The 23,509-nt window shown below is 41.5% G+C and overlaps 1 protein-coding gene across 1 annotated transcript in view; it reads right to left on the bottom strand.

Moving 5' to 3' along the window:
• Positions 1-16,505, bottom strand: part of hpca (hippocalcin) — a 46,223-nt gene extending 29,718 nt beyond the window's left edge. Inside the window, exon 1 of the mRNA XM_072675996.1 lies at positions 16,340-16,505. The gene's annotated coding sequence lies outside the window, so the exon portion shown is untranslated. The remainder of the gene's footprint in view (positions 1-16,339) is intronic.
• Positions 16,506-23,509: the final 7,004 nt, after the last annotated feature.

The following is a 23,509-nucleotide window of genomic DNA, read 5'->3' as shown; positions in this document are numbered from 1 at the left end:
GAGTTCAGACAAGGTCAGATGTTTAAAAAAAGGCTTTTGTGCTTTAACTTGGGGACGTCCAGATTATGCTGATGTAATGGCCTTTATTGCTTTTTTTAAATGTAAAATGCAATAGCATTGCAACCTCAGCAACCTCCAGGTTTCTTTCATAATATCATAACATGAACACTGGGGTATGGCAGCCGGATTATCGTCCAGTTGTACAAGCTCAGATTAAATTGAGATAAAACCATTTTTCACCGTACACATGCTAACACTCGATCACTCACTCTCACACACACACACACACTCACACAAAGCCTTCAGTCTATTATGTCACAACCTTTTCATTCAGCTACACTGATCAGCCCTTACATTAACGCCACCTCATTGTTTCTACACTTATTGTCCATTATATCAGCTCCACTCTTACCATCTGTTTCTCTGTATATGTTGTTGGCCTCCTTTTCACCCTGTTATTTAATGGTCAGGACCCCACAGGACCACCACAGAGCAGGTAGTATTTGGGTGGTGGGTCATTCTCAGCACTGCAGTGACACAGCCGTGGTGGTGGTGTGTTAGTGTATGTTGTGCTGGTACGAGTGGATCAGACATAGCAGTGCTGCTGGAGTGCTTAAACACTTTGTTCATTCATTAGACATATATTAGACATCCTGTTGGTCCACCTTGTAGATGTAAAGTCAGAGACAGAAGCTCATCTGTTGCTGCACAGTTTGTGATCATCCTGTCACAGGATGCTGGTCACAGGATGTTATTGGATGCATATTTCTGGTAAGTGGTCTATTCTAAGTGACACTGGTTAAGTTGGGCATACTAGCAGAACAGCACGGTCAGGCTGGTCATGCAAGTCAACCAACATGGAAATGATGGTCATGCTGCTTGACTTTCTTGGTGAGGTAGGTCATGTTGGTCAGGCCAGGCTGCCTTTTTCCCCAGCAGGGCTCATATTGTTTTTTTTTTACCGGTGTCATGTTGTAGATTTCATGTTTAACTCTTGTACATCATGTTAATGAGGGCACCAATAGATTATCTTTTTCAACGTGGCCTCTTCAACAGTGACTGACCGACTGACCATGAGCAAAAGCTTCATGCTAATGCCGTTATCAAACCCCCTCCTGCTTCACGGTTCGCAGGGTATCGGTTTCTGAACTCCGCTTGCCAACTAGAGTGCCAGCCTCTTTCCAGCCGCGCTGCCACAGCCCCTGCTGCTCCACCAGCCGAAGACATAAACACATCCATCATCACCTCACGACCTTGCAGAGCTTCCTGCTGCTTCCTACAGCTGAGACAGACCGCATATCTTCATGAGTCATGAGTGGGTCGGGAAGTAACACAGTTACTCAGAAGGACAATAACAGAGTTTTGTATGCAAACATTAAACTGTTTCCAAAGACCAGGGTCAGGCCATCTACACTTTACTCCAGTGACTATAGTGGAGAGAGGGTATACAAATACCACATTACATTTTCTCTGTTGGATGTATTTTGGATATGTCCTATATGGACAAAAGTATTGGGACACCTGCTCAGTCATTGTTTCCTCCGAAATCAAGGGTATAAAGAGTTTATCCTGCCAACCTTTTGTTGGCGTAACTGTCTCTACTGTCCAACAAAGATACTAGATTTTGGAGCATTGCTATGAGGATTTGATTGCATTCACGGACAAGTGGGTTACTGAGGTCAGGATAGTGGATGATCACCACCCCAACTCATCCCAAAATGTCTGTATGGAGCACCATCATTCCAGAGAATACAGCTCCACTGCTCCACAGCTCAATGCTGGAGGGGCTTTATACGCCTTTAGCCCACGCCTGACATTAGGCATGGTGCCAACAAGCTCATGTTTAACTCTTATTCAGAGTTTTATTCTATTGGCTGTATGTCTCTACAGGGACTAGACAAGCTGTGTGTGCATTTGCACATCTGTTTCAGTTTCAGCAATGGGTGCAACCTCAAGCTGAACACAATTATGAGAAGGGGTGTCCACAAACATTTGGACATTTAGTGTACATGCAGTTTCTGTGTGTTTTTCCCTACACTAATTGATTGATAATTGATAGTCTTCTTCACAAAGGTTCTACATGTTCATGATCTTTTTCATGGTTCTTCAAAATTATTTGTGGTGGTGGGGGCGGGACAAAGTTCTCCAGGTTTTTGACAGGTTAAGGAGGTGTGGAATACACACAGTGGTGTTCTTTGTTTTGGACAAAGTGTTTAGCTGTTTAGCTTGTTAGCAACATGAGGTGCACTTTAACAGGCTTTGCAAACAATCAATTGAGAACACTAACCAGTGCTGATTTCCACTCGTTGTCCACTGAACAACTAAAATTTGTGCAAATGATCAAATGATCAAATCTGATTATAAACTTATTTCCATATGAAAGGATGCTCAGTGTTTAATAACAATAAGTCAGTGGCTCAGTCAATAATAATGCCTTGCACCTAATCTCGACATGTCTTGCGTTTTTCTCAACTAGACCCACTGGACCTTGGACCTCACCTGCTTGCTCTGATGAAGCACTCATCTTTTCTCTGACATCTCGTGTCAAGCTGCTTGCTGATTAACAGTTCTGATTCTTTGTCACACTCTGCATATGAATGATTGGCAGCTTCATCAACAGGAAGGTCATGCATTCGTTTTCTTGTAAAACTTGCAGGCTATTGGCTAATTCAAATTGCAGCTCCTGTGTTTCGAACATTCCATCCAATTAAATTGTGATTTAGATTAAAAATGCTTAATCTTTCAGCCCTAGTGGCTACTGAGAGTCAGTGATAACTTTGTGGTAACAGATTACCAGCGGCTCATCTGAAACTAGGCTTTGTGTCCTCTGGGCTGAAGCTTTGTAAAGGACAGATTTATGATCTTTGGAGGTAGTTCTGTTCTTGAGCAATTTTATGAAATTATTTGGTTGCTTACCGTTTTTTTTTTTTTCTGGTTCCGCCGAATTGGCATTCTGTTTTGTTGTTCTGTTGATTTTGCCAAATTGGCACAACACAACTCAGATTACCTGGTTACAAATGCTTCAAATCTCATCAGAAAACTGCCCAGTGCACAAACAAGCCTCCTGCAGTTGCCAAAGAGGTCACCAGATTAAAAAGAACTTTTTCAAGGAAAAAATCACCTTTTTAGAGTTTGCTGCAGTTCTGAACATTGATCATGCTCAGAATGAGTTTTTTTGTGTCCCATCTAAGCTCAACAACAACAACAGAAAGCTATATACAACTACCCCTGGCACAGCATATGAACACATTCAAGAGAGTTTAGCGTGAGAAGGCAGTTAAAACAACATTTTAGGCTCCTGGAATGCTGTCTATGAATAAGAGCGTGGACAAAGTCATTACAAACGACATGTTTGCCTGTGTCAGCCGAGGCGTGTGTGTACAATGTGTGTAATACGTATTTTGCCACTAAACACAGTTTAATTTGAATCAATTTTAATAAATGTGACTGACGTTAGTGCCTCTTTAAACCATATTAACTGTATGGTTCTGTATAACCTGCACATGATCGTCATAGTAGCACGTAGTAGTCACCTTCAAAGAATAGACATTAAAAGATATGAAGTTTTTTAGGCTTGTTACATCACTGGTACTATGTCCCAAGCCGGTGCTCTAAAGCTACCAATGAGTCATGGGTGTACAGCTGCATAAGAAGCACTATAAGGACTCCAAGTGGACTGGTCAACATGGGTTCACCGTACTGCAGGTCCCAATGCAAAAAACAACCCCTTATTTTTTCTGTAGTTTTCTGTGAATCTTTTTCCAGGTGTAAATCCCACAGGGATTTGGGAGGCAGACCTAGGTGTATCAGCTTGTAAAACACAAATAGCATTCTCCTGCGATGCTGATCGTATTAGTAGTATCCGAGTAAGAGCGGCTGAGCATGACTTTCAGCAGGCAAAGCCATCAGCCAGTGGACACAGAACAGTGTAACCTTTTATTTGAAGTGGTAATATCCCGGGCTGTGTTCAAAATTCTGCCGTGAGTAAAAAAAAAAATGCTTAGCCATGAGATGCTAGAAGGAGGTGCAAATATCCCCTCGTCTCGCCTAATTGGCACAAAGTAATCACACAAGATCATCACTTTGTCTACTTTGTTCTCTTCATTTGCCTGAGAATGATGACGCAACACATTCATGACAGCAATGTGGCATCTTGTCAATGAGCATTTTCCTGTTTGCTACTTTGGTCTGACCAGCACTTGGACGGTAAGCTCTCAGGAGGCAAGACAAACTGTCCATGAGTCACGGCTATTTCAATCAGTAGAAATCATCAACAAAAAGCAGAGCAATTGATTTTTCCATGTTCAAGACTCTGTGACTCACCCTGAGACAACATGTCTCAAACTGGATCCACCAATTAATTGTAACGTCACTGGGACATTTTTAGGATCATGTAGCCTGGTTCACATTTTACCTCAATTCCCTCCAATTCTTACTATTCAAGGTAGTGATTTCAGATGAAATATGCCTTACAGAGAAATGTTAAGGTTATTAATGGAGTTTAAATAATGTCAATTGGATTTAAATGTTTGGAAACACAAACCTGTCTTTTTTAATTGAACAGACAGTAAATGTTACACCCTCGAATTATTTAATTCATATTGAATTTAATAAATAGAACAATAATAATAATACAAAAAATATTGTACTATATTTTTTCTATTATTATATATACTATACTATACTATATATACTATACTATATCACAAAAATCTCCCTATCCAGCAATCCAGTTTAGCTCCACACATTCAAATTGATGCTATAGGGACTTTTTCAGCCTGAACTGCTTCTTAGACAAACAGCAATCAGAATCAGAACCTCCATTTCAGGGAGGGACGGGACCCGATGTTCTTCAGATGTGTTAGCTAGCACAGTTAGAGCTCTGTGTGAACCTGCAGGGTCGAGCACTGATGCTGTTTAGGAATCTGTTATATTGTTGCTGTCACACTAAAACGCTTTCACTTTTTGACATAGTGTGAATCTGATGGTTGTTCTTAACGTTGAGTCAAAATTGCAGACTGAATGGACCAACAGAAATGATCAAAATGGCTTGAAACCAAAACCTGTTTATATTGACATCCACTGAAAGTGTGAAAGGTTTTTTCCTCCTCCTCTAAAGTTGTCATTTTGGGGATACTAGTTTTTTTTGTGACAGATACAATATGTAATTTTTTATTATAGCTATGACAAAGGCTGTATGCAGAGCTAAAGGTTAGTGACAGTCAGTCAGTCAGCTGCCTAGTTTTCTTTTCTCAGTCTGAGAAAGCTGTCATTTGTCAGTCAGTGGCTGTTCCACTTGTACGAAATGTGCGTACAATTATATTTAAGTAGCAAACTAAGAACTAGGACACGATGTCAGGTTTTCCAATAAATATCGCTCTGCCCCCCCTTGACATTGTACTGTGTGTACTGTGGCATGTTATCCCAAATGATTTTGGCCCACTACCTTCTCAGGGATACGGTGGAAAATGATATGCAACAATGAATTTCAACTCTTTTGGTACATAAAACCCACCAAAATAATAACTGGACCTCAGGAGATAAAACCAAGCATGAGAGAAAACATCTGACATGGACTCTTTAATGTGAGGCTCAGAGAATGTGGCACCAATTCTACAATCACCTCTTCTAAACTCAGCCGAAGTATCTATCTCAGCTTATTCCTTTCCATTTTTATGTGGCAGCCTTAGAGGACACACCCACATTCCACATAGAAATTACTTTCGCTACCTTGTTTGCCGAGGGCAGAGCAGTATTGAGGTCAAGGAGAAGAGATCTCTCACTTTCCCGAGCCGTGGCGGAGAGAAGCAGGCTTCTCGCTGAGACTGGAGCCTGTGCCAAGCCTCCAAAGCGCTGACTCGCATGGCTGTCCTGCCATCGGGCTGACATCCCAACCTCTGCTCAGCCCATGACAGCGTGGCACTCCCGCAGTCACTTTCCTCTCACACCTGAGATAGCACATCTGACCGGGTATGCTCATGACAGAGGATGGTGGGGAGAGTCGTCGGCAGATTTGTTTTGATGAGTACACAGAGATTCAGCACTGCCCCAGCTCTCCTCAGCGGTCAGTTTCAAACCATTTGTCTCTCTGCCAATTATCAGAGAGCCCTGGCTGAGATTCAAATCACAGTATTATTAGAAATAAATACAGATTCATACTCAGCTTAGACCAAAAACTTTAGGTCTACTAAAGTTTTTTTAACAAACTAAAAAAATGTAGTTTGTAGGTTTACATGGTTGGATGGTTGGTTTTTAACCTTAGGTTTGTCTAGCTAGTGACCTGAGCCCTCATACTATACCCCCTCTCTGTAAATTCAAGCGCTGTATAAACTTGAGATGGCCTATCACACACTCAGCCACCTTGCAAGATTTGTTCAGTACTCCAATAATGACCTAAACACTCCAAACAAGTCCAAACTGGCATAATCGCTCCAATAATCTGGTTGGTGGGGGTTGCCATGCCCATATTAGTTCATTCTGGGTCTGAGATGAGATTCTCAGTAAGTAAAATAAATAGGGTTTTTGAAAATCATTGCTATCCCACCCTGTGGTAAACATACCACATGTTCCAAACCCAAGATTTACTCCACTCCTGCCAAAGTAACCTAACTCGCCTGATATGACAAAGCTTTCTGGACTGTTTGGGATCTTTCTTTGTGAGATATTGCGATGGCAGTTCAGTTTACCTAGCTGTATTACCTAGCATGTAGCAACATTCGTATTTTGACCCTAAATTGACCTCAATTCAGATGACCCAGTGCCATTCAGGATCAAATTATTGTTAGGGTACGACAGCAGCCACTTTTAAAACCCTATTTTTTTCTGTCGAAATTCCTAGAAGTTCCTGAGATGACACACTACTGAATAATGACAAGTCTAAACTAACCCTTTGGTATGGATGTGGGACAATACATCTAGTAGCCTGTCCAGTGGCCTGTCCAGCCTGTCCAGCCCTACAGTGGATGGTAACGCCTTTTAGGAAGTGTCTGTTTTTGCTGATCATGTTGTCTGATTGTTTTAGCCACATTTTACAGTAGCTACATTTATTGAATTATCAAATAACAACTAGGCAATCAGCTGTAGTTAGTTAGTTAACTTAGCCAAATGCCACATAGCAAACAGACATTCCATGTGTTCCACACAGTTATCCACATCCTTCACTTTCCTTCTTGTGTCTTTGGTTGAGGAAATGGGGTAAAGTCGAGTTTGCTATAGCACGTGTTGCTAAGTTGTTAAGCTATGATGGGTCCTTCAGTGATTAGGGGTTATGGAAGACCTAAGCAATGACTGACTGAGTGGCTGAGAACTGCCTTAGCCACTCGAAGAGAGCTTGGTAAATTGATATAATGTGCAATGAAGTTCCTTGTAGGTGACAGGACAATTTGGTCCATTTTGCTGCCCTTACTCAAGTGCTGCTCTGGGTAGCTGCCTAGTTCGCCGATATGGACATGTCGGCCCTGGATGGATCAGTATCACGCTGATATAAGCAGAAACTGCTGGATCAGATATCAGATGGGGAAAAACGTATCTGATCCAGTCCCGTAAAAACATTACCTTAAATAGCACAGACTGTGTCTCTGCTGTAATGTTGTTAGCTGTGTTTTCTTCCTGTGAGTGTCTGAGTAGTTTTGAGCATGACAGTCCACTTTTCGAGAAGTGCTTTAATTAAAAACAGCTCATTAATAAGTTTAGGAGGGTATAAAGAAAGAACATTTAATCAGTATCTGCTCATACTCAAGATTTTAATGCTGATTTCAGTATCTAAAGGAAACATGGCACTGTGTGTGCAAGTATAAGGTAAAGCAAAGTGATTGATCCAGAATACTTGTACCGCTCGGTAGCACAAGCCTTCTGAAGCCACCCAAGAGGGACCCAAAGGTCTGGAATCATTTGTCATTATAATGATTGCTGATACCTTAACTAGTCCTCAAGGGCCCCCATGTCTACTTCTGCAAGGGTTGAAGAAGAGACTATCACTGGAAGATACAAGGTAAATCCGTCAGTATGGAAGGATAGAGGTCTGTGGATTATGATGCTCTAGGCAAAACATCATTGTGCGAACCCTGGTAGATCCACAACATCGCAACCTACAGGCTTGTAGCAACACTCATATTTCAAGTCTTTATGGAATCTCTAAATCCATCTTCCTTAAGTGCAGAGATCTGTGTTTTTTTGTGTTAGTCAGCTCGGGGTTCATCTGGGAAAGAGGATAGCCAAGTGGAAGGAGGCGGCTGAGTGGTTCTGGACCACAACAGCACAGTCCCATCTGGACAATAACTGCTCACACTGCTTGTACATTAGAAGATGGAAAATAAAAGTAGTAGTCAAGCCCATGGAGGCGTAGCATTGACCACATTAGCCACATATATGGCAGCTCTCTAATAAAGTTGCAAAAGGATGTGATCATCTTCGCCTTTGTGTTCTTTGAAAGATAATTGTATCCATTACCATGGTCCAGCTATATGAGGCATGACCAAGCATTTCTGCATGTTTTGTCCGAGAGCACTGATTATTCTGCAGAGAATAAGATGGAAATTACACGGATTGCTAAACTGAAACATTTGGAATAACACAGCATAAGAACAAATATACACTGTTCCCAAATATGTGTGAACTATCCAAGCTATTTCTCAGAACAGGGCTTGGGAAATGGCACAAAACACAAGGGAAAGGAAAATATTTTAGAAACTATGTTACTTGATACATTGTGGACCCCACTAGCCCATTTCCTGCCGTGATGAGTACCATACTAAAAATACACATCCTCTTTCATCAGAATACAAATTGCCCTCTCAGCAAAATCCCCTTTCACCAGCCATCATGTGCCACAGTAAACGGCCTCTGCGCAGGAAGCCTCCCCCACAATCCCCAGGCCTGGGATCAAATGTGCTCACCGCAAGTTCACTTTGATCCACTTGTAGAGCATACAGTGCACTGACCTTTCCTCCTCTAGCCGTGTATTTCTTGCGTAAAGATGATGTCTTTCTGTTCTTACAGTTCAGCTCTACTTGACAGCATTTCTTTGGTCAATAATGTACAAAAACAAATATAGCAGTATATTTACAATCACTAGTTCAGTACCTATCCATTTTGTAGATAATACTCTTACTGAGACTGCCTAGAAAATGTTGTAGACATACTTTCAATATAGTAATTTAACTTTCAGCAAATACACTACATAGCCAAAAATATTGGGACACCTGCTTTTTTATTGTTTCTTCTGAAATCAAGGGCATTACAAATGTTACTACTGTACCGGGAAAGCTTTTCTACTACATTTTGGAGCATTGCTGTGAGGATTTAATTGCTTTTAGCGACATTCATCGTTCGTGAGGTCTGCTATACCGCTATACTGCTATAGGTCACGGTGTTGGATGAACACCACCCCACCTCATCCCCAACTTCCCCATTTCAGAGAACACAGTTCCATGCTGGGGGATTCATACCGCTTTAGCCTATGCCTAACAAAAAGCATGGTGTCAAAACATTCCTATTCTATTGGCAATACCTCTCTACAGAGACTAGACTAGCTATGTATGTGTGCATTTGCACATCTGTGTCAGCAATGGGTGCAACGTCAAGTAACGGCATTCATTAAAAGGGGTCCACAAACTTTTGGACATATAGTGTATTCACGAGGAGATCAGATAGACGACGATCTACGCACAAAAAGAAGAGAACGTCAAAGGAAATTAACAAACAGGGGGTTCCAAAACTGGAGTTCAAAAACGTATTCAAGGACAGAGAAACATGGGAGACAGTGCAGGACCACCAAAACCACCAGAAAAACAGCTCTCAAAGCTTTCATCTTTGAGAGAGAGGAGAAAATCGAACTCCACTCTCACTTCAGATCTGAACAAATCAACAGGACTCAACAATGTATGCCTGAAAGGATACATCAAGAAGCGTTCGCGTAGACAACCTGTGCTACCCGTGCTACTGGAGGCTTCCACTAGAGGTCAGACCAGAGGACACTGACAATAAAGCATAGACATAAAGGTCTCTGATATGTTTCCATTAATTTTTGACGTCATACAGATGCGGGTCATTTCAGACTTGGTCACGTTTCTTCAAAACCTCCTAAAATGTTGATGCTAACAGTGTCTACACTGTCCCTACTGTTTTTTGTGTGTACTGCACCTTGTGTACGTGTAGCGTTCTTTTCTAAAGACGGGCACAATCGATGCACCTAACGAATACAGGATATGTGAGGCAGTCATCATGTCATCATGAAGCATGAAAAATTATTTAAAAAAAAAAACCTGAAAGCAAGTCTCCTGAAAAGAATGAGAGCTTCTACAGGTAAAGGATGAATACACTAAATCCTGACAAATTCCTCCAACCTTAAAACAGAGCAGTAAAACATTCTAAATGGGCATGAAACATGCAGCAGCAAAGACAGCGCCACAATGTACAGTTTGTTATGATATTGTTCATTTATTATTTGGCCATAACTACATGCCTTAAAGCCCATTTCAGTCTACTTGGCTCTTTCTAATGTACTGTAAACATGCATGGTCAGACTTGGGTAATCAATATTTGTTTTCTCATTTGAGTCTATCAGTCTGGAAGAGCTACACTAGATATAAGAGCCTTGGGGAAAATTGAGTTGCTAATTGATGCCATTTCCACTTGGAAAATGGCTCAGCATACCAGTAAATTGATTTTGCTTCTATAAATTTGAACAAAGCACATTGTGGATTCCCTCTATCTATCTTCTGAACCTTCTAGATAGCTACCATTAAAACAAAGAGGATGAAAAACGTCAACAAAGTGCTGGATCATAAAACTTTCCATGTGTTTGTTCTTCTTGTCGTTTCTAGCCCTGCTCTGGTATTCCTTCCAGCTGTCAAATCATCCCTGAAATCCCCAGTATCCTTCCTCTGGTCAAGCACGAGAGGCCCTATTAATTCCCCAGTGCCAGCGAAAGGTCACACCCGGAGGCAGAAAGGAGGCCAGCCGACTTGACAGAACACACTGCAAAAAAACGAAATGTCTGAATATCACTGTGTGAATGATCTGCTGCCTAATATTCCTAGCACAGTGGAAACTAGAGACGATCCGATATCAAATTTTCTTTTCTGAGTATCGGCTGATACCAATACTGGGGGCGATTTCTATATTTTATGCATTTTTCCTCTGAGATCCACTTATGGCGATCATGTGTTTTTATGTACCCAAACAGTTGTAATTCATTCCTACATGATCATTTTGAACCCCCTCTTGATCCCTTTAATAGCACATCAATGCCAGGGAAATATGGGCTGCTGTGTGAACCAGGACTCATGCCAGTGTCCAGAGAAGAGGAGCTCCAACTCGGCACACAATGAAGCGAACCCTGAGGGAACAAACAGGGATCCGCACTAGGCTATAAGCTTACTCTAGCTTTTAGCATCTCTGCTCTCCATCATCTGCTTCCTTGAAAAAAAACTCCCTCAGCTGAATGGTGGAACTTATATATACGCATATCTGAAGGTAAAAAATAGCTTGTTTAAAACTTGGTAAAACTTGAGAAAGTCAAAAGTCAAAAAGAGGGGGCAAGGCTAACAGTTAACACGTTAAGACTCAGGAATTATTACAGTGTTTTTGTTACAGTGTTAAAACTATAATATGCAGCTTCCGCAACCCTATCGCCAGTACCCTAAGCTAGCCAATAAAAGCAGAGCTTATCATTGGTGTCCATGAGCCTTCTACAGAAAACAAATATGGGTGTTTCATTATAAGGCAAAATAACAGGGTTGTAAATAGGCTTGTTAAATGACATCTAAGCATTTTTCTTATTTACTATTCATACATTAAAATAACAACTTCAAATTCTCAATAAATGTATTCTTTGGCCCCTTTAACTTCAGTATCCGATCAAGCATTTTCTGCTGGTACCAGTTGGGTTTTCGTCTCGCTGCCGGCTGAAAGCTGCACAGCAAGACATGGTGTGTTCAGTAAGGAAGTAGTGTGCGAGCCAGTGAAGACAGGCTGAACTGCCAGAGCGCTGCGACTCAGCCTGACCTCACTGAAACAGAGAAGAAGCAGAAGAGCTGGAGGCATTTTCTTGCATTTCTTCTCTTTTTCCACGGAGCATCTCCTTGGGTGCCGCAGCTAGCCGGGCTGAGGGGGGGGGGGGGGGGGGGTTGAGGATGGAGCTTTTCTAGCAAAGCACGGCACTTGTATGTTCACAGCATGAAAAAGAAGCCATTATTCCAGCAAACAATCATGGCACAGCGGTACAACACAGTACATCAGTGGCGATTAGCTGCATCCAGTGTCCGTTAGAATAATGTTGAGGGTCTCTGAGGTCTGGACACATAAAATAATGGCACTGCTTTTACTTCAACTTTAACATCAACACACACTTATAGAAAAATCCCTTGTTCACTTGCTCTGCCTCACACACACACAGAGACATACACACATACAAACAACCAACAGAAACACACACACACACAAACACTTATACTGTAGAAAAACACATTTGCTCTGAGAGAGATCATTAGAATCAGCCACAGTGCGGGCGCTGGGCGTAATTGCTGCCCTGTCAGCATTCTCTAATGGAGGGCTGAGACCACTGCTACGGCGCCTTTGGAGAGGGGAAGTGAGAGGCTCTCTGTGGGTGGTACAGCCCACATCCACCCCTGAGACCGAGCCCAAATACAGTACACAATCACATCCCATAATACATCTGCAATCATGGCTCAGGGGGCACGACAGTCAGGCTGGAGACAAACAAGAGGCTGATTGCTTAGAGTGGCGTGAATGCATGGACAGGTAGCACAGTCTGCATCATATACATGCAGTATGATGACTGCAATATATGTTTGATAACCCTTATCATGATGCTGGAATGGCCTCTGCATGATGCTGGATTGGACTCAGCTGTAGTATGGAAATGTAGACTCCAACCTATCACAGTGTGGTTGTTTTTTTACTGTGTACTCTGAGCTCTGGAGTATCTTCACCAATCAAGGTTCGGGAAAAGTGCTTCTGTGGCTGTTGTACTGAATTATTGTTGATGTCACACGTTTCCACCGTCTAAAAGTATAGAAGTCATAAAGAAGTGGCAGTTAAGAGGAACTGTAGAAGATCTGGAGGACCAAGAAGGCCAGTACAAGAAATGTTAATGCAAAAAGTCCTATGTAACTACAGCATTACAGTACTGCTATGTTGTCTATATGACGCACCCTTAATGTTTCTTCCATCTCAAAATTAGCCTGCAATAATTGCTATTAACCTTTGTTGTATTGGCCCTTTTGACCCAGATCTTGCCATGACTTCCCCTTAACTGCCTTTTCATAGTGAGTATTTTATTTTCAGAGAGTGGAAACTGTGATACATGAACAACTTGATTCAACAGAACCCCATCAGGTGTACAGTGTTTCGCGCCAGACCATCAAACTGTCTCATTCCCACTAAAGAAAAGTGATAATACGGATGAACTTCCAACATGAACCATTACAATGTCCATATGACATTTGATTTATCACCAGCACTTAAAGCCATCACATGCCTTCATGCAACTATGCAGCCATAATTAATCAGACAGACAATGAGCCCAAGAGATTTCTAAAAGAAGTCTAAGAAAAAGGCCCAAAGGATTAATCGTGCCACACGACGCAAACGCCTTGTGCATCTACTGCATGAATCCAATAATGTAAAATGCTGCTGTTAATGGATTGCACTTCCATACAGCGCCCTTGAGTTACTGTCACCTTCCATTTGCTCTGCCTTCACTCAGAGATGGAGACTGACTTTTAAAGGAAAACACCCAAACAGATAAGCCATCACAGCACATCTATGAGAAGAATCAAGCTCGGTGTAATTCAGAGGCCATACTGAGCGCACAGCTGACATGTAAAACATGTACACACTCAAACACACACTCAATCACACATAAAAAAGGAAATCCACACAAGTTCCTTTACCAATGTTAACGAAAAGCACAAAATCTTGCTATCGCCCTTCGCTTGCTGTTCCACTAGACACCCCCTTCTGTGTTTTTTGTAATTAAACGTGGCCTGAAGGGATTCAGAGTAACCCGCAACAAGCTTAAACAGACTAGCACTGATGGGTCCTCCACTCTTCCCTTCTCTTTATCTTCTTATGTAACAGCCACGCTTTATCAACGTACACAGCACTTCAGGCAGACACAGCTGACAGGCACACGGGCCTTGCTCGACGTATGGCTCTTTGTCCATCTGACATTCACATGACACCATCTGATCCATATCGCCAGTCTATACCAAACACAAATCTCGAGTGAATTCAGATGATATTAATGTGTGTCATTTTGCTAATGGTAATGTCAGATGGTAACAAAATGACCAGAAATATTACACCCTTTTTGTTTCTGGTATTTTGCTGGCTGGTTAACTACACGCAACATATTTCTAGTCTATATATGAGCCTGAACTTAAAGAGATCTGCAACTTGAAGTGTTGATATATACAACTAGTTTAAAGAGTCTTTAAAGAACTACATTGTCGCGATCAGGCAAAAACCTTGTATGTCCATTTTTGATGTTGTATTACTTTTTGACAATTTCAATCTATCTGTTCTTTACATTATGTCAAGAATTCATGATGAATGGGGGCAACTGCAATGCTCCAAGACCTTGTATAAAATATTGTCACATTGACTTTCATTGAAAGTTAAGAAGTTTTTTTCTTTTCTTATAAAGTTGCTGTTTGATAGCGACAGTTTCTTTATTATAGAGAAGATCCATTTACTGAGGCAAAGAGCTACTTAAGTAGTTATGTGAGCTGTCATGCCCCCATAAATAATCTATACAAAAGAAAAAAAAAATCTTAAATTTCTTTTTTAAGGGTGTGCTAAGTTTTGTGATGAAGTCTGCAGCTCTGCATACACAACTCAGAAACAGTTCTAGAAGTAGGGATGCATAATAATATTGGAATCCCATCAAATCAACTGCTTAGAAAAGAAAGCCATCAGATAAATGTTTCCATTGATGCTGATATTAAATGATGTGTTTACTGCAGTCCTGATGAGCAGAATGTGTAGGTGATGTTATGTCACTGCATTTTATACATTTCACTGATTTTAAAACCCTACAGATAATAAATGCTATGTTTTTGTAGTGCTAATTCGGGTACATGTAGTCCCGGTTTACCAGTATCACCATGGACAGATATGCATATGGAAAATATTAGATAATCAAATATGAAATACATTATTATTCCATCACTTAGATCAGGTTATGCTAACTATTACAAAAACTGGTTATTATGTGTTTAAGGAAGCATTGCACACCTATAACAGTGCTCTGGTGCGTGCACAGTAATGCACGCGCTCTGTTACTGCCTGTCTGTATAGTCAACTCTAAATGTCCTCAAATGAAAATTACCAAATATAAACCGTGAATTAATAATAATTCAGTAAATGCATGTGCTTTATGAAATTAATGTGCCTTGCTTTTTGTTTTTGAGGCATCTTGACTTTTCTTAAATAAACCAAACCAACCCGTCAAATGCAGCAAACTCACACTCTCCATACGAGGCACAGGTGGGCTGTGCTGGTGGGCTTTGTTTGTAAACTGTCCGCATACTTTCACGTGACATTTTAAATAAAGACACACCTAGTCGCATTGGCAACGTGGTAACAGAATTCACGTGAGCGCATGTGAAGGGCATCTTATATAACGGAACACCTTTAGAGGTACAAAGCACAAACACACAGCACTTGCTTACTGTCACCATCCAAGGAGGGTATTTCAGTTATCCCTACCCGTTTTCCGGCACGTCCTGCCTCCTGCACTCTCATTCGCCAGTGGTTATCGCTTGTCCTGATCTGCGGTTGGCTAACATCTCACACTATCCGCCAGCCAATCCTAGCGCACAAGCGGACAGAGTATTAGCCAATCGTTGGCCAGGACGCGGAATACTACCGAGCGGTCCGCGCTTACGAGGGCGGGGCTTGTCGGAATAGAGGTGGGAAAACAAATGACGCCTGTCCCACGAAATGTGCGATTCCAAGCAGCTTATTCTTTACGAAACGATGAGTTTCAGGAGAGCTGTTTTCATTCACAAAACTACTGCTCAGCTCGTGTAGATGCAAAATTAGCTGCACACGATGAAGAAGGCTGATCTTATTCTACCTCAAACCCGCCAAAAGATGCGTAACGGCGTGTTTATTAGATTATGTCCACATATGACATGCACAGAGCCCTCGTGGTGTGCAGTGCACGGCGCTCATGTTTCTAACAGCCCCGACTGCACACAACAGAGCTCTGCACGGCAAATGCACGTCGAAGCCGTCTCCAGTCCTTATTAAGAATTAAGCGCCCTGATCAATATTTCAGATGAGGGCGAAAGCGTCTCGTCGTCCTTACCGTGTCCGAAATGCCTCGGTTCTCCCTGGGCTGTGGTAATTAGCGTGGCGGAGAGAAGGCGCTATCCGTGCTGCTCCTCACTGCATCAGAGCATGCTAACTGCTGGACGGACGGACTGATGGAGGGAGGGCGAGAGGGAGGGATGGAGGGAGGGAACGAGCCGCTGGTGTTCTCGGGTCCTGAGAGCTGCGCCGGGGCGAGAGGATTTTAAAGCAGGGGAGGGGTGCATGAGGATTACGTGGTGCTGGCTTAATAAGATGTCACAACGCCGATTGGTGTCAGGACCTCCCCCAACCTCCATCACAACCACCACGAAACCCTCCAGCCGCAAGTTCACCAAGGAGTAACCAAGCTGGGGGCTTTTTTGAATGTGAAAGGCAGCCCTAACTATCCCTGCTCTTACGTTCAACCAGCATTGGTGGATCAGCTATGAGTAATTCATTCATAGCTGATCCAGCAGTGCTAAGCCTTGCTGAAGGCAAGTGTAGCAGGGTTACATAGGTCAATCCGGGTGTACTTGGAGCAGCTTAAAAGGGAATTCCACTGATTTTTCCTTGATTCAGTGGTTGAGAAAGAAAAACATAGTCAATCAGACCAACTTGGAATATCTTTACTGAGGTGGTGATGGGAACCAGGGGTCACAGGTTCTACAGTGCAAATGTAGCCATTTCATTTTCCACCCCAAATCTCCAGTCTTCTGAGGTTTTATATGTAATATGGATTATGATAAAACTGGTGAATCTGGAAAAGAAAGTTCTATTTTGCCTTACAATGTTTGTTTGTGTGCCCCTGTGCCATGAATGGATTAAAATGTAAGCATTAGGCCAGAAATTAGATACATAAACTACCATAAAACAATGTCTGTGTTGTAGGACTGAGATATTGAACTCTTAAGACGGTTCCTAGTTATCATCTGAACCATTCTTAGTCACTTAATCATGCAGAACTTTTGCATCTTGAGTATCAGGATTATATCTGGATGAGGCCAAGACACATACAACTGCAAGTGTAAATCCCATCACTCAAACCACTTCAGGAGGTGGTCTGAGACGCATTGGAGCAGTGTAAACTCATCCAACTCTCCAAAACCTCCCAGTACAACTCAAACACTAGTAATAATTGCCGCACAACAAGCAAATTTGCATATTCTGTCCCACACAGCAGTCATATTTCAGTCTGCCTAATCGGAGACGCATTTGACTACAGAGTGTACAGGGTGAGCATGTGGCTAAAATCTTATCAGGATACAATCCAGATACTAGTCACATGACGTGACCAGGTGTAAACAGGCTCAGTGTTATTCTGATTTAAAGAATTAATTCATTCAGCGGATCCATCAATTCTAAGCCTAGCTGAATGCAAGTCTAGCAGTGTTGCATGGGTCATCCGGGTGCACCTAATGGATCAGCTGAAAGGGAAATTCCGCTGATTTCCTCCATAATTCAGTGATTGAGAAATAAACTAAGTCATTCAGGGTACTCTGTGATCTGAACTGGCTCATTGTTTAGATGTACCATCTCTGATGACTTTCAGTACAGTTGATTGGAACCAGGGGTTGCAATAGCCACAGCACAAATGTAGCAGTTAAAATGTAAGCAGTTAATTTACCATTCAAAACCACCAGTATTGTTGTGATATTACATATTTGTAATATTGATAATAATAAAATTGTGGAAAAACCTGGATTGACCTTATGAGACCCTGGGTCCTCATATGGGGACATTACATTTCTGCTATTCTGCACCATGATACTTTTTTTTTTTTCAACTTTGACCATTTGGCCTCATATGAGGACTTGTTAGGTTCTACTAATCCCAAATAAGAGAAATTAAAAATGCACACCAAGCATAAGTTTAGCTTAGGGCCAAATGGGTCAAAAAACAAATATCTTGGCCAAAACCGAAATCTTAAAACTAGCATAAAAATCAATGTCTCATAAATTCATAATCACTTTGTGTTCTAGCTTTTTGGGTTCGGATGTCTTTTTGTGTAACTCTTCAGATGTCTGATTCCTATCAGAATTACAATTCTGACGAGCGTTTCACATTAAACCCTTCTGAATGACCTTGTTTACATCTTGACCATTTCAATATAGTTATATGCAGCAGTGCTAGCTCAGTGTTAGTCTCATGCTTGTATTCAAGCACTGCTGTTTCAGCTATAAATTAAATAATTCATTAATCAACTCATAGCTGATCCATCAATTCTGGCTGAATGCAAGTGCAGTAGAGGTACTGGCATTGATAGATCAGCTATGACTTAAATAATGCATGAATTAATTCATTGCTGTTCTTCTCTGCTAGCTCAGTTTAAGTAAAGGGGCACTTGGGGCAGTTCCAAGTGCCCCCATACAACTGATGTTACAGCTATAATTAAGGAATTAATGAATTAATAGTTGATCCATCAATTCCAACTGAATGCAAGTGTACTAGGGGCACATGGGTTAGTTTGCACTGACAGATCATCTATGAGTAAAATAATTAATTAAGTCATTCATTGTTGATTCATCAATGCAAGTAGCTTAATGCAAGTTTTGGGAATTGATTAATAAATTAATCCATACATCCTTCTCAAGCAAGTTGGGGGGGCACTTGCTTGAGAAGTATGTATGGATTAATTTATTAATCAATTCAGAGCGGCTGTATTGACACCTGTTGAAAGGCATTATTGGGGCCATTGGGGCAATATCCCAGCATGTCCATACAATGACCTAATCCATATTCAGAAATGAACAGGATTGAGCCAAAATTTGAGTTAGACGTAAGGCTATTAACTTTAAAGGTCATGTACTGAGTCATATCCCTAAGAAGCAGAGAGGACCGCTAATAATAGCCTTTGTTAAATTAAATGAGAATAAAGTGAGCTGTTCCCTAATCAGAAACGTGAAATCAGCAGAGTGTTATATTGGGACATGTAGGCTGTTCCACAGGCCTTAAAGAGAGAGACAGTCAGTACTGTGATGAGCCTCAAATGTCATAGCCAAGAATTCTAATAATTCATCACATTTTAGACCTTGAATAGATTGACCCGTCCCATATTGTTTCTTAATCACAGTGCTTCTGTTCAAGACTCCTGGGAATTCAGCATTCTTGATATAACCAGTTACACAGTTCTTACACACATTTCAACACTTGTAGAAACCTAATGTTAGCAATAATGAGACCCACAGAAGAAATAACAACATTCAGATTATGCACTGATATCGTATCGATGCTGTTATGCCAAAAATCAAAATTTTTACTATTTTTTACTTTGTGACTTTATATGAATCTGGCAGTTGTTCTTAACATTGCTAAACGGTTAAATTACACATATGTATGAATTAACCAACATAAATGGTTCAGAATGACTTGGAATAAAATATTTTTGTATAGACCTACATTTAAAGTTAAGAGGGTTTTTTCTTTCTCCTGTAAAATTGCTGTGTTGGAGATAATAGTGTTTTGCATGACAGCGACAACATACATATAGGTGCAGTGAACAATACATATAGGTAATCAGGTCACATATGCAAATTACAGTTACAATATCACTTATGTTGTTAAAATCTCATAAGAACTGCCATTGCAGACACATGGGTTTGTGTTTTGTAAGTGCAAATCAGGTATAAAGCCTGGAGGCTACACCACATTACATTTACATTTGTGGCATTTAGCTGACGCTCTTATCCAGAGCGACTTATAAGGTTACTCGTATTACACAGGTGGGCCAACATAGTGTTAGGAGTCTTGCCCAAGGACTTTTATTGGTGTAGTGCAGCATAGTCACTCCGACTGGGAATCGAACCCCAGTCTCCCACATGGTGTGGTAGCTCAGTGGCAGGTAGCGGTGTTATCTGTTGCGCCACACCAACCACATCGCTTTGTCATGATCCAGATGTTTTATATGTAGGCTTTCAAAATGTTCTGATCAAGTCTTTGCTTTCCTCAAACAGATCACTAATCAAATACTAACATTGAGACATTGAGGCAAAAACAGCCCTAATAACAAACACCTGCTAAAACTATACAGCACATATAGGATGCTTTCTGCTTTCTACATTATGTAGCAGTTTTACCTCATATAGTACAATTCAGTCGAAAAGCCAGGATCAGCCATGCCAGAGCACCCTTGGTGCAGAAAGGGTTCACTGACTTATAATAGGGGAAAATGGTATCTCCGTCATTGCCACATTTAGTCAGATACGTCACTATGCAACCCACAATAACTGCGCAACGCTGCATAAGCCAAGTCAAATTTGGGTAAAATCCTGCAACATTACTCTTCCATCTCAGTCCACATGTTTCTCTTTCAGATGCAGTTCTGTGTCTCTCAGCTTGTGAACACATGTACAGTGAGTCCAAGAAGTATTTGATCCCTTGCTGATTTTCTTTGTTTGCCCACTAATAAAGACACTATCCTTCTGCACTTTTAATGGTAGATATATTCTAACATGGAGAGACAGAATATCAAGACAAAAATCCAGAATATAATTTTAAAGAATATATTTTAATTAATTTGTATTTCAATGAGGAAAATAAGTATTTGATCCCTCTTGCCAAACACACTCAATACTTAGTGGCAAAGCCTTTGTTTGCAAGCACAGCGGTGAGACGTTTGTTGTAGTTAACCACAAGTTTAGCACACACACCAGGGGGAATTTTGGCCCACTCTTCTTTGCAGATCCTCTCTAAATCATGAAGGTTGGTGGGCTGTCGCTTGGCAACTCTGACCTTCAGCTCCCTCCATAGATTTTCGATCGGATTGAGGTCTGGCGACTGGCTGGGCCACTCCATGACCTTAATGTGATTTTTCTTGAGCCAATCCTTTGTTGCCTTTGCTGTATGTTTAGGGTCGTTATCATGTTGGAAGACCCAACCACGGCCCATTTTCAGATCCCTGGCAGAGGGGAGGAGGTTGTCCCTCAGGATTGTGCGGTACATGGCTCCATCCATCTTCCCAGTGATGCGGTGAAGTAGCCCTGTACCCTTGGCAGAGAAACACCCCCAAAACATTATGCTTCCACCTCCATGCTTGACGGTGGGCACAGTGTTCTTGGGGTCATAGGCAGCATTTTTCTTCCTCCACACATGGCGGGTGGAGTTGAGGCCAAAAAGTTCAATTTTGGTCTCGTCTGACCACAAAACCTTCTCCCAATAACTTGGTTCATCTTTCAAATGATCATTGGCATACTTGAGGCGCGCCTCCACATGTGCTCTCTTCAGCAGGGGTACCTTTCGGGCACTGCAGGATGTGAATCCATTGTTGCGCAAAGTGTTGCCAATTGTTTCCTTGCAAACTGTGGTCCCAGCTGCCTTCAGGTCATTTGCTAACTCCTGCCAAGTGGTTGCAGGACGATTTCTGACTGTTCTCAGCATCATTGCCACCCCACGAGGCGAAATCTTCTTTGGAGCACCGGGCCGAGGTCTGTTGATTGTCATGTTATACTCTTTAAACTTTCTGATAATTGCACCAATAGTTGTTACTTTCACATCCAACACCTTACTAATCTTTTTGTAGCCCATTCCAGCTTTGTGAAGGTCAACAATTCTGACTCTGAGGTCCTGTGACAGCTCTTTGGTTTTACCCATGTTGGAGACTTGAAATCTGTGTGATCTGTCTGATTCTGTGGACAGGTGTTTTTCACACAAGTGATTAGTGAGAACAGGTGGCTTCAGGTCAGGTAACAAGTTGATTGGGAGTGTCTAACTGGTCTGTAAAAGCCAGAACTGCTAATGAATACTAAGGGATCAAATACTTATTTCACTCCATGAAATACAAATCAATTAATATATATTCCTTAGATTTATTTTCTGGATTTTCTTTTTAATATTCTGTCTCTCCATGTAAGAATACATCTACCATTAAAAGTATAGAATGATCATGTCTTTATTAGTGGGCCAACGAAGAAAATCAGCAAGGGATCAAATACTTCTTGGACTCACTGTATGTGTAGAGCTGTCTATGAGGGGGTTCTCATAGCGTGACTTGTATTTGTATTTTGGTGTAAAAGTGAATTGCTCAGCCCAGGGAGCCCAGGATAAAAAAAAACAACAACAAGACGTCTGTGTTGGATGCCTTGCTGCCTGTGTTGTCTCATAAGTCAGTACCTTAACAGGCAGCATTGTAAAGAAAGTTCTTACAACTGAACCGACAAAAAGAAATAAATCAACTATTGCAGATCTTCTTAAGTCTGTAACTAACAATAATGTGGAACTTTTTCACAGAAAGGTTGAAATGTGCTGTGATTATAGTGGCCAATTAGAGTGGTTAACCCTGAGGTACTGATACTTAGGTGCTGAAAATCTTTAGGATTTCAAGACTCTACTGATGGATTGGACAACCTTTACAAGAGTAATCTTCTACCTAGGTCCTAGAGGTTCACAGCATTGCACGTGTTTATGTGACACACCCGTTGGGACAGTTGGGACAACTGTGCTGGGAGCAGAGAAAACACTAAAATGTGCAGGACGGTTGGCCTCCAGGACCAGAGCTGAGGACCACTGCCATAGAAGGTGGACATTAATATTGTGCAGATGATGTGCAGTGCACTGCAAAAGCAGACTGAGGCAGCTGCTATGCCATAAATCGTGCTTGAGCTCAGTCTTTCTCTCTCCCTCTCTTTCTCTTTTTGCCCATCCTGTACTGCATGACTAGCTCTCTCTTGCTCTACAGTAGCCAGTGAATGAAAGACAGATATGATTCAATTACTCCCTTTACTCTTTCTCCGCTGATTCCATCCCTCCACCCTTCCGCAACGGCAGGCTTCTTTCTGTCTCCCAGCAATCTTCAAAGCTGGATTTGCGCTTTCTCGCTTCTTACGTAACATGTGAAGCTCTGTTCCCTTCTCATCTCTCTAGTTATCTTTGCCACTTTGATTTCACAGAAAACTGTACTGAAGAAACTGAAGAATCTGTCTGCTGTTGTCTCATTCACATGAAAACACACTCACTCTTCACTGAGTCACCACTAGAAGTAGCTTTGGAGAAGTGGTGGAGGAGGATGTTGTTCCTGTGCATGTCAAAATACATAATGGTTAATATATTGTACATGCTTGTTGGCCACTTCATTGGAACCCTGTAGATTCACCTACTACATCTACTTCATTAGTAAACATGGCAAGACAAGCACCCCTTCAAAAACGTACATATTACATATAAAAATCAGTGGAGTTGTGTGTCACTTAAACAT

The sequence above is a fragment of the Salminus brasiliensis genome, chromosome 3 (genome assembly GCF_030463535.1).
Source record: "Salminus brasiliensis chromosome 3, fSalBra1.hap2, whole genome shotgun sequence".
Classification (NCBI taxonomy): domain Eukaryota; kingdom Metazoa; phylum Chordata; class Actinopteri; order Characiformes; family Bryconidae; genus Salminus; species Salminus brasiliensis.
Note: the sequence above shows the minus strand (reverse complement) of the source record. Positions and strands in the feature narration are given on the sequence as shown.